The sequence below is a fragment of the Pinus tabuliformis genome, chromosome 3_2 (assembly GCF_031772625.1).
Source record: "Pinus tabuliformis cultivar Carrire ecotype Pingquan chromosome 3_2, CPIR1, whole genome shotgun sequence".
Taxonomy (NCBI): Eukaryota; Viridiplantae; Streptophyta; class Pinopsida; order Pinales; family Pinaceae; genus Pinus; species Pinus tabuliformis.
This window is the reverse complement of record NC_142302.1, coordinates 367684154-367696492: the sequence shown is the minus strand read 5'-3', so window position 1 is coordinate 367696492 and position 12339 is coordinate 367684154.

Sequence of the window (12339 nt, the reverse complement as noted above, 5' to 3'; positions counted from 1 at the left end):
GATTAATTATTTTTATATATAATGAATTTTGTACCATTTTGAATACTTTTATTAAAGTTTTAATATTTTAGTTATTGATTTAGTCACTTTTGGTTTTTAAAATAATCTTGTATTTTTCCTTTAGATATTCTAATTTTTTTGTCAAATTAAAAATCTATTTGGATTTCTTTATTTAATTAGTTGGTAACTTTGAATTAAACTTGACATTGATTTATTTTTATTTTATCTTATTCTATTTTTTTTTTATTGTATATATTTTAGTTGGGCTTAATTTATTTCTTTAATACATTATTGTAAAATTTGACACAATTTTTATTGGGATTTTAATTATATTGCTAATTGATTATTCTAATATATTCTTTTTTAATAAATATTTTAATTTTATTCAAAATTAAGCATTTCTTTCTACCCATTAGTTTCTTTCTGACCATTAGAATTAATTATCTTTTCATGACACTATCTCTATTTAATGTGATGCCTTGATGTGACTCTCCATCTTGTGCAGATGATGAAACAAATTGATGGTTACAGTTAGAATTAATTATGTAATGTGTCTTTTATCAAAATATTTATGATATTCAAATTAATAAATAATATAATAATATTATTAATATTATTAATTAATAATAATAATAATAATAATTATTTAATAATTATTATTTTATTAAGATAGTTATTTTTGTAATATTATTATTATTATTATATATTTATCAATATGAATATTATCATAGTTGAAAAAGAATTTATTTTAAAATTTATATTACTATTATTATTATTATAGTTATTTTTATATTAAATCTACTATGTTTTTTAACCATATTTAGTAATATGATTGTGTATGTGAGTGATATAAGCCTTAAGCATATGTCAATCATATTTATTAATGTAATTGTGTTAATTTTCTAATTTATATATCAATTATATTTACTAATATAGTTGTACTAACTTTGTAATTTATAATTTATAACAAAAATATTAAAAAATGGTATATATTTAAAATATTTAATCACCGTCCAAAAGTTATGCGATGGAAAAAGTCAAAAACATCTTGATAATAAAACTGCAGCTGAACAAAATATAATAAATATTTCCATCGACCAACAAATATAAGGGATATTTGAACAGACCAACGTAATGAGAAAAGGGGAGAAAGTAATATTTCGTAATTTGTTAAAATCCTTCGTGACATGGAAGGCATCTCTTGTGAACATTACTTGTAGACAGAGTAATGTGAAATCCCTATAGCGTATGATTTAAGGGGAGCATGTAAGATGTAAAATACAGTGAGTAGTATTTTTTTTTTAAGTATTCCTGTACTCGTAAATAAAATTTATGATTTGTGTTTTAAGATTTTTTTTATTTTTTTTGTATTATCAATATACAATATAATTAATTATTTAATTTTATAAATAATTGTAAATATAATTAATTATTTAATTTTATAAATAATTGTAATTATATTGTTTAAATTTTTGAATATTTTGAAATTAAAAGAAATTTAATTATATTAATATTAATTGTTGTTGTTGTTATTGTTGTAGTAGTAGGAATAGTAAATTAGAAATATATATAATTTTTTTTATATTAAATATGAATTTAATAAATAACATCAAAAAAAATATTAATTAATAAATAATTTAACAATAAAATTATAAATAAAAGATTTAATACTTATTTTATATTGAAACATATAAAAATAATTAAAATAAAATAAATAAAATAAAATAAAATCTTATTATATTAAAAGGTAATTTTTACGCTTGAATATATATATTCATCATTTCTCGAGGCCTCTTCCTTTAAAAGAAATAGTATATATTGAAGGTTATGAATAGTCTAAATATATAATATAGTTGGGAGTTAAAATAGAAATATTATTCCAGAAATCACTTTAAAATTTAATTTGTATATGTTAACTAATCTAATTATCATTAAAAAAAAAAATAGGATTCATTTTTATTTTTCTTTTTTTATTTTAAACATATTTAATTGTTACTTCAAAACTATGCCATTAAATATTTAATATCTTATTATAATATTATATATTTATTTATACATTAAGCAAATTTGAGATGTCACCTTAATATGCTACTAGCACAATTTATATTTATATTATCATAGTTTATATTTATTTTTTCTAAATTCAATTCTATTATGTATTAAAATTAAAATGTTATCCATGACTTTCTTCATGAGTGGTTTATCATAAAGAAACGTGAAGGTTTATTATAGAGGAATTTACAAGGCTTTAGTCCAAAATAAATCAAATCATAAAACGAAATTATAACCACTCTATATAAAGACTCAATTCAAGAGTTCTTTTATGAATAATACGATGAAGCCATATTAATTAGAAATTCAAACAAAAACAACTACATACCCTTACAAAGCCGGATGCGGGTGTTACTGCTGTGCATTTATGATGTTTTATTATTCGCAGGCAGCTGTCCCTGCACCTAGCTCGTGGACGAGGATCGCACATCTCCATGGCATGCGATATCAATTGGACAGAGTACAGAAGTATGGTCGCACAGTTTGTATTCAATGTGCGCTTGGTTCAAGAGACTATGCTCGCTATTTTATCCATGGCCTGGTGTCTCGTTTATGCCATTGCCCTCGACTCTTTCCACCTCCGCCTGATTTTCTTCCCGCACCCCTGTTTCGTCCAGGCAGATAGGAAGCTCTCTTGGATTCTTAGTCTTGCCTGGTTCGTCTGCGCTCAGTCCCTTCCCCTTCGGCTCTGCCATTTTCCCTTACCTGGTTTCTCTGATAATTTGAAGATGCCTCGCTGTCGTGGAGTCCCTCGCCGTGGAGGTAATACTGGTAATCGAGGCAGGGCCTCTCATTCTGCTCCTCAGAACATTGTCCCAATTGCTTCTGCCTCCCCGTCCTCTCCGCCCTCTGGCCATGCTAGACCTCTCCCGCACAACTCCTTTCAAACAACCCGCTTCACCTTCCATAGCAGGCTCAATAGACCAGTGTTATCAGCCAGCATCACTGTAATTCTTGCTGAAGAGGAGGATAAGCCCAGCAGCTCGACCCATACCACCACCTCGCAGTCTCAGGAAGACAGTGTCCTTCAGGGGGAGATGGCTGGGGTCGTGTTCAATGACGACAACATGCAGGAAGACGGCATTGTTCCTGAGGCTCCTCAGCCTCAGGTAGAATCCAGTCAGCGCGAGGTGCTTGCTTGTGAGCCGGTTCATCATCCAGGTAGCATCTTGAATCTGGTAATTCCTCCAGATGGCGGTATCGAGGGGAATGCAGATAATGAATTCGTCACATGGATTGCCTCTTCCAGCCAGGCGGACAAGGATGCGCCTGACTCTCCGCCACATGTCTAATGATTCTGGTTCAATGCCTACTGGTGGCACTCTTGCCTCTGCTCTGTTTTATTTTATGTTATGCGTCTAGGTTTTGGGTCTCTGGATACTTTTCTTGTCTCAAATCTTGTTTTGTATCGGTGCGAGCCAATATATTCTGATGAGCAGCAACAAATCATGGCTCAGCAAGCCTTGTTTTTGCTTTAATTTTGTTTATGGCAGGTATGACAGAATGCTTATCAGCAAAGCCATAGTTGGCGATAGTACTGTTGTGATAGACACAGAACTGGATTACTTTTTTGTATGTCAGGGTCTTACAAATCATGCTTCGAAGTCTCTAAATCCTGAAAGGGCGGATAAAAGGATCTGTATGTCTCAGAATCTCTGGTTGAGGGCTGGCTTCTGCCCCCTCTGAGGTTTCAACCTCATTATACATATTTTTCTCTTTATTTAATAGAAATAGTCTTTACGCAGAAAAAAAAAAAAAAAAAAAAAAAAAAAAAAAACTACATACCCTTACAAAATATGGCTAATCTAACTATGCTTCAAAACTTAAAAATATTAAAACTTAAAACAATAGCAACTAAGAGGGGAAGAAGTTACAACCTCAATGAGATTCTACTTCTCAACCTCGAAGCAATTGGGACACACTCCATGGGAGAAGCAAATATATAGTCTACTCATAAATTCTTTCCACTCTACCCATGGTTTTACCAAATCATCCAAAACCATCCGGAGTTCATTCTTTGTATTCTTCTTGTCCAAGAGAACCTGAGATAACATCCTCTTTATGCACCACCATACATCAATTATTAACATTCACTAACTTAGCCTTTCGTAGGTGTGTCCTAGTTCACGCACCCATTGGCAAGCATATTTCAAAATCTCCTCTTCCTATGGGCCCTCTTGGTCTCCCAAGAACCTCTTAGGTCCTTATATTATTAGTGTAGCCACTTATTGTTATTAGTGCAACCCCCTTATTATATTCTTGTGCCCATGTAGTCCCCATAGTGTTATTATTGTGCCCCATAGAAGCCCACCATTGTTATTGTTGTGCTCTTACATTACTATTGTTATGTTGGCTCTCATTATATTGTGACCGCTTAGATTCCTATATATAGAAAGGAGGAATTTTCATTTGTATCATCTAAGAATTGTTCATTTATGTAATGTAAAGGAGGTTTCCCCCTCGAAGAGGCTTATTTTGAAGTCGATGATCTGTCTTTTCTATTGTTTTGTGACCTAGTTGCATAAAATTTTCTATGAAAGCTTTGGATTCTATGGTTTCACTCCTTCAAACAAGCCATCGTGGAATTTTATCTATAAATTTTTTCTACGAAGTCTCAAAAGCGAAAATGAAAACCCATTTGAGGTGAAACCGTGATGCACCTCATGTCCAAATTTCAGATCTTGGCTTGCTATATTTTCAGAGGACGTTAGGGTTTTTGAACACTCCTAAATTCTATCTCAAACAAGTGACCTTGCGAAACTCACCATAGCTTTCTCTTTGAGCATCAAATTCAAATTTCAAAAAAAATGAAAGAAAGTGGCAAGACTATAGTTCGTTGGGTATTGTTTTTAGGGCTGAAGGTCGAAATAGTGACACGTCGAACTTGCTACAAGATTGTTCTATTGAATGAGTCTATAATATGGTCATCGTAGAATATTGGGCATAACGCTTTCTTGAAGAATCCAATCGCGATTAGACCTGTGGGGTTGGAAAGAGGACTCATAGGGCTACCACTGGACGAAATTTCAGAAATTGGAGGTAAAAAATTACAGAGTTAAAATCATTTGAAGATCAAGTTCCTAAAAGAAAGAAAAAGAGATATGATGAAGTTTGATGGCAAGGATCCGTTAACTTTGATACTAAAGATGGATCAATATTTTGATCTACATGATGTGCAACTCTTACAAAAGGTATGTGTTTCATCGTTATATTTCAAACCAAATTAGTTTCTATGGTATATAGGTCTTTGTCCTTGTAAACCACTTGTTACCTCGTTAATTTTCGTAGAGGAAATGATAGCACATTATGAGGATACAAAGAGCAACACCTTCTTTAGCCAATTGATAAATCTCAAACAAAAGGATTTAATGGCACAACGCATTGAGAAATTCCAAAAATTGAATATAAGGGTAAATGATATTCCAGAGAAGTAGAGGATTGATGTCTTGATAGGGAATTTAAAGGATAACATTCAACATGAGGTTCGTCTTTTGGAACCTGATTCATTGGAGAAGGTATTCAGGTTGGCAAGAAAAATTGAAAGAAAAATTATGGAAACAAGGAATCCTACAATCCTAGCACTCACAACTATAAAGATGGAAGTGTTCTTTCTCCTAGCCTTCCATAACCTACAAGGCTAACACCACAACAATTGGAAGAAAAAAGAGAAAATAGGTTGTGTTACAGTTGTGATATAAAATACACTAAAAGTCATAAGTGTGCTCAGAATAAAGTACTTTACATAGATTGTGAAGAGGAGGAAGGAAAGGATTAAGAAATGTCAAGAGAAGAGGACATACATGAGGAACCAACCTCAGAGAAAGAAGAAATGAATACAACCATATCTTGTAGTGCATTGGTAAAAGTTACCACTCCTTAATCTCTCAAGGTAGATGGAGAAACAAAGATAGTGAACAATCTTTTGGAAAGCTATCTTCGTTGCTTTGTATCTGATAAATAAACACAATTGGTCAAGTAGTTTTCTCTCGTTGAATGGTGGTATAATGCTTCACCAAAAATAACCCCATTTATGACACTTTATGGATATCATACACCATCCATCACATCATCGTTAAGAGAAAATTTCAAGGTTCAAGCAATGGAAGATCACATTAGGCATGAACAACAAGTTCTCCAACTTTTAAAGGATAACCTCACTTTCATGCAGAATCAAATGAAACGATAGGCAGATTAACATCGTAGCGAAAGAATTTTTGATGTAGCTGACTCGATACCTTTAACGCTACAACCGTACAAACAAATGTCTCTCAAGCAATCTAAGAAGGAAAATAAATTATCACCAAAGTATTATGGTCCTTACAAGGTGTTGGAAAAGATTGGTACTATGGCATACAAATTGGAGCTTCCTTCATCTTCCTCAATGCACCTAATTTTCCATGTTTCATGCTTAAAGAAGGTAACAGGTGACAAGCTTAGAGTTCAAACAATATTACTCGAATTTGACAATGAAGTAAAAATCGTGTTGGAACCTGAAGCAGACATGGAAATAATAACCCAACAACTATGAAATCGATCAATTTTAGAGTATGTCATAGTGTGGAAGAACTTAAGGACTTAAGATTTTGCATGGGGGGATGAGAATTTTATGTGAAGCATCTAGAAGTACTCAAGCATTGAGGACAATAGTTTTTGAAGGAGAGGGGCATGTTAGGTCCCTATACTGTTAGTGTAGCCCCTTAATGTTATTAGTGCAACCCCCTTATTATATTTTTGTGCCCATGTAGTCCCCATATTGATATTTTTGCGCCCCATAGAAGCCCACTATTGTTATTGTTGTGCCTTTACATTACTATTGTTATGTGGGCTTTCATTATATTGTGACACTTTAGACTCCTATATATGGAAATGAGGTCTTGTTATTTGTATCATATAAGAATTATTCATCTGTATAATGTAAAGGAGGTTGGCCCCTAAAAGGGGCTTATTTTGAGGTCATTGATTTATCTTTTCTATATTTTTGTGATCTACTTGCATAAGAGAACCTCTCATTCAAATCTTGCAATTATAATTTAATATTTAATGGATTAGTTCCCTATACTAATAGAACTTGCAGCTCACAGATGGGCTTGGGCTCCTCCTAGAGCACCTCACACTATATGTCCCCTATTGTTGTGTTTTCACTAACTAACCTTGGATTCCCACCACTATTAGTCTAACAAGGTCATCTTTATGAAAATTTCCGCAAGAGTTCAACTTCATCCTTGTTTGCAACACAAACCAAGAATCCATTGCTACTCAAGCTAGCTACAAAGAAAGCCAGGCAAAAAGCAACTAAACATTCCATATTGAAATCGTTGAAAACATGAGTGTGACTCCATAGCCACAAATTCTCATTGCAATTGCAAGAATACTTTATACTCTTGGTAACTATCAATCCAAAGTGTGGGTAATAGTAAATGTACGACCCTAGAAGAATTTATGAAAGACCAATGGTACACGAAATTTGATGGTAAAAAATTTCATACCACCAATGCTCATAGAGCAAGGGGTAACATCCCTTTCGACCCTATTTGGTAGACAATTTATATTCATTTTACTATGACAATACAAGCTTATTTAATTCATTTCCACGTTTAATAATATGCAGTTTAAATCTTTATGTGATGAATCTTAAAAAATATTTCAAAATATGCTATCTAACAACTCGAAATATCCTTTTCTTACGTGATTTGGGGTGACTTAATTATCCATGCAATATACTTTTAGGACGATTATTCAATTGCGCTTCCATAGTCAAATTGTGGCACTTCCATTGCTAAGAAATTAAACATTTACTGAGACAAATTACGTGATGTCCCATACGTCCGCATCTTTTGGTACTTTCAATGTTAATAAATGAAAACATTTACTCAAAGAGATTAGTTAACGTATCATTTTGGCATGTCTTATGATATCACCGTGTGATATATAGGGATGGGTTGCAGAAATTATTTTGTCACTACGTCAAAAATTTCGAAATTTTTTGTGGTTTTACAATGTTGACATTGGGATTTTCATATAAATTTTTTGGTGACATACGCACCCCACGGCATGCCCAGCTACATTGCGCGAGGGTTGTCTTCACCTATGGTCCTTAATTATGATGTACCATAGTGATATTTAAACGAGAGATATGCTTTGAGTGATCTAGTGTGTTTTTAGACAACACCTTTCACGCTCTTTGTTGACGGCACCCGATCTATGAGAGATCTGTCAAGGTCTTGAGTGATCTAATGCGTATTTTTAGACAACCCCTTTCCTGTTTTTTTGTAGACAACACCTTTCACATATTTCGTATTCAGGGTTTTTGGAGTGGAAGTTTTTCCATTCCTTGTCATGTTCGGTTCATATTTAAGGTTTCGGGAGCTTGTTGTGTAGTGCTCTGCAGTCGGGGTATTACAGGATTGGTTATACAAGATTTAAGATCGAGAGCTCACCATATTGCTTCGAGATGAATTTTCGTTAATCTAAAATTTACGTGTGCAATACTACTTCCCTTGGGCCATAGAAATTGAAGGACTTAAAGCATCGGATCAATAATATCGACCAGGCGAACCTATGCTCGACAACTAGAAGCAATATTTCAATAAGTGGACCGAGTTTCTAGTTGGCTTCCATGTCAATAAAACCCATTATGTTTTCAACCACCTAAAATTCGTTGTTCTAGTGCAGAAATATGATGGCGATAGTGTTTCTATGGCCATTGTGACATAAGATGGCATTACCTTCTAGCACTACATATTTGGAGGGGATAAGTTGACTCGCATATGGCAAGTAAGCAATGGAGTTATGTTTGAGCTTTGAGCTTGCCAAGTCAAAATAGATAATCCACTCTCTTTTCTTTGTAAGATCTTGAAATGGAATACAGATTTAATATTTTTTTGAATATTTCAAATTTAATATTCTTTGAATTTAGACTTGTGTGACCCATAATAATTATAATAATATTTTTCAGTAAAAATCATATAAGAGATATTCTAGTCTACTTTTTTCTAATTAGCCTAGTGTGGTTACAAGATGAGGAACTAGATACATGCATTGTAATAAATAGATGAAGAGTGCTTCTAACTAGAAGTTAGGGAGTAACCATTAGTTTGACTAAGGGCAGAAATTAGAAATTAGGTTTGACCAAAAAAAAGTAAAAAAATCTAATTAAAGAATATAAATTTATAAAAATATTATTAATTAAATTATTCTTATTATTATTATTTGTAATAGTAATATTAATAATTACTATTTTAATAAAAATTATTATAAATCAAGTAGTTATAATATGTTAATTTAATATGTTAATTTAATCTTTATTAATAAAATAATTTTTTTTTATTAAAACTTTTTATAACCCCTTATAACCCTATTAGCAAATATTATTATATATAATATTCTAAAAATTATTAATATTAATCATTTTAAGGCTATTCATAACTCGAAATATTAACTAATATAAAACTAATTTTAGAGTATCATCTTCTTCGTCCTTGTTCACTATGTGCGAGAATTTCATCGTGAGCTGTGATGGATTCTTCAAATTCTAATCCGTCGTGCCTTCACTCCTCTGGTTCAACCTCTTTGTTTAGCGTGGATTCCAGGCCTTCACTCCTCTGGTTCAACCTCTTTGTTTATCGTGGATTCCATTACATGCGTCTTATCTAATTCCCTTTGCCCTGAACCGTCATCCAATCCTTCTGCTCAGTTTCGGTCCCCTCCCTCTCCTTCGCAACGAGGCAGAAAAGTCCCAACCTCCTCGCCCTCTCCTCGCCCTTTTGATGATTCAGCTCCAGGTCACTCGATTGCTACCACGGTGGAAGGTCAGTCGTCCTCTCTGAGCGGATCAAATAGTTCGACCTACATTTCTCGCCTTCTCTCCTCCGTCGAGCATCCTCTTGTCTCGGCCAATCTGCCATGCATTATTCCCCATCTCTCCTCTGTCAAGCGTCCTATTGTCTCGGCCAATCCTAATCTTCGCTCGGCCAATCCCAATCTTTTGTGGTTTTTGAGTGATTGGTCGTTGGTTGATTTGGAGGTCCCAAAAAATGGGGTTTCGAATTCTCCCACGCCCCTTCACATTTCTCTTTTTTGATAATTCAAATAACTATTTTTGTAATAATAATAAAACTGAATTTAATAATAATAATAATAACAACCACCTTTATGAAAAAAATCTAAATATCTTTTGGGTTTAAATTTTAATAATAAAAAAAAAAGATATACTCGATGGGTTGGATTTGGCACTAGGATTTTGACTTAGCATACCATGGCGGGATGCACACGGCGGAGTGCTGCTCCCTCCTACAGTTAGCTAGTTACAGAGGGAAGTAAGGATGCAAGAAAGAGGCATTTCCAAAAACCTCTGGAGAAGGTATCAGAGGCAAGAAGCAAGGGAACATTGGGAAAAAACGGACTTCAAGATCAGGAAAGGGATCAACAAGGAACAAGTAAGGAAAAGGAGAATGGAGGCAGCAGTGAAAAACCTACTTCCATAAACCCTACTGGGGTCTGCAATCCCAAGTCGAGCATTATTCCCCGGGTTATATTGAGCGATCCAGCAATACAAGCGCATAGGAATCATATGAAGGAACACGCGATCATATGTAAAGTCATGGGGTTATGGCCGACGGAGAGGGCATTACATGTCTAGATAAAGAGCCATTGGAAGCCAAAGGGGGAAATACACCTACATCTGGGTTCTAAGGGCTTCTTTACATTGGTGTTCACAAGCCTAGAGGACAAAGATAGAGTGTTCGAAGGGGCGCCATATATCTATGCTACAGCAAGACTCTACATGCGGCCATGGATGATGAACTTTATCTCAGAACGTGAGACATTCACCTTGGTACCAGTATGGATCAGACTATACTCCCTTCCTCTGGATTATTGGCTACCAGAATCTCTACAAACAATAGGCAACAAGCTGGGGCATTTTTTAAAGATCTCAGAGGCAACTCTGAAAGGAAAATATACATCATTTGCTCAAATATGTGTGGAAATGGACTTATCTGGAGCCCTTCCAGAGGAAATAATTTTAGAAGTGTATGATGAAGAATGGGTGCAGACAGTGGACTATGAGCACATTCCATTTAGGTGTTGCAAATGCCATGAACATGGGCATCTATTCAGAGACTGCCCAACTACTCTGGATAGAAATCAAAAGGGTTTCACCAAGGTTGGGGGCAAAGGGAAAGGAGGTAAACATGCACAAAAGAAGATAAATGAGGACAGAAATACAAGAAGCAACAGTTTCAAGATCCTAAAGGAAGAAGAGGGGAACAAGGACACAATCCAGGACATGGAGAATATAACCAAGGAGCACGAAAAGGTGGCTGACATGGAGGGTATCACAGTGAACAACTAGCGAAAGGATGATCTACCAAGCTATATGGAGATCAGTAGGGACCATGAGATGACTCCGAGTGAAGCGGGACTAGAGGACCATGAACTATAGGAGATTCTAGATAGGGAAAATCTAGATCTAGAGAATTTTCTGGAATAAGGGAAGAACATACGAGTGGACTCCCTGCCAAAAGAGGATTATGACAGAGTACAACATCTCTTTCTATGGAGATCGAAATCGAAGCACGTTGGAGTCAAAAGAAATCATGAAATCCAGGAGTCTAGTGGGGTCAAAATGATGGAGAATACACAGAAACAATCTCCAAACAACTGAAGCAGGAAAAGAGGAAGGAAAAGATAGAATGAGCTGCTGAACGAATGTGGAAAACTATTGACTAACTTAGGTAAGATGAAAGATCTCACAAGTTATTCCTTTACTAACCCTTTTTAATGAAGCTCACAACCTGGAATATTAGAGGCATAGGAAGTAGAAGGAAATAAAGAAATCTCAGTAACAGAATGAAAGAAGAAAAACCAGATATGGTTTTTATTCAGGAGAAAAAATGTTCGATGGATAAGATAAGAGAAATTCATAATAAGTGGTTAATCAAGTATGAGTATCTAGAGGTTAAGGCAAATAACTCGGTGGGGGGGATTCTCACGCTGTGGGATCCACAGAAATTTGGAATCCTGGATGTTGAAGCATCCAAGAACTATCTTTCGGTGGTATGTCAACCTGTAGGTGATAAGGAGATATACATGATCACAAACGTTTATGGACCTCAAAAGCAAGCAGACAAACTCAAGCTTCTCATCTCCCTGGAGGATCTAAGAGCAAGACATCCCAATATGCCTTGGATCATTGCAGGAGATTTCAACATGATAAGATCTCTTTTAGAGAAAAAAGGAGGTATTAGACAGCTAGGCAGAGACTCCATGGCCTTCTAGAACTTCATT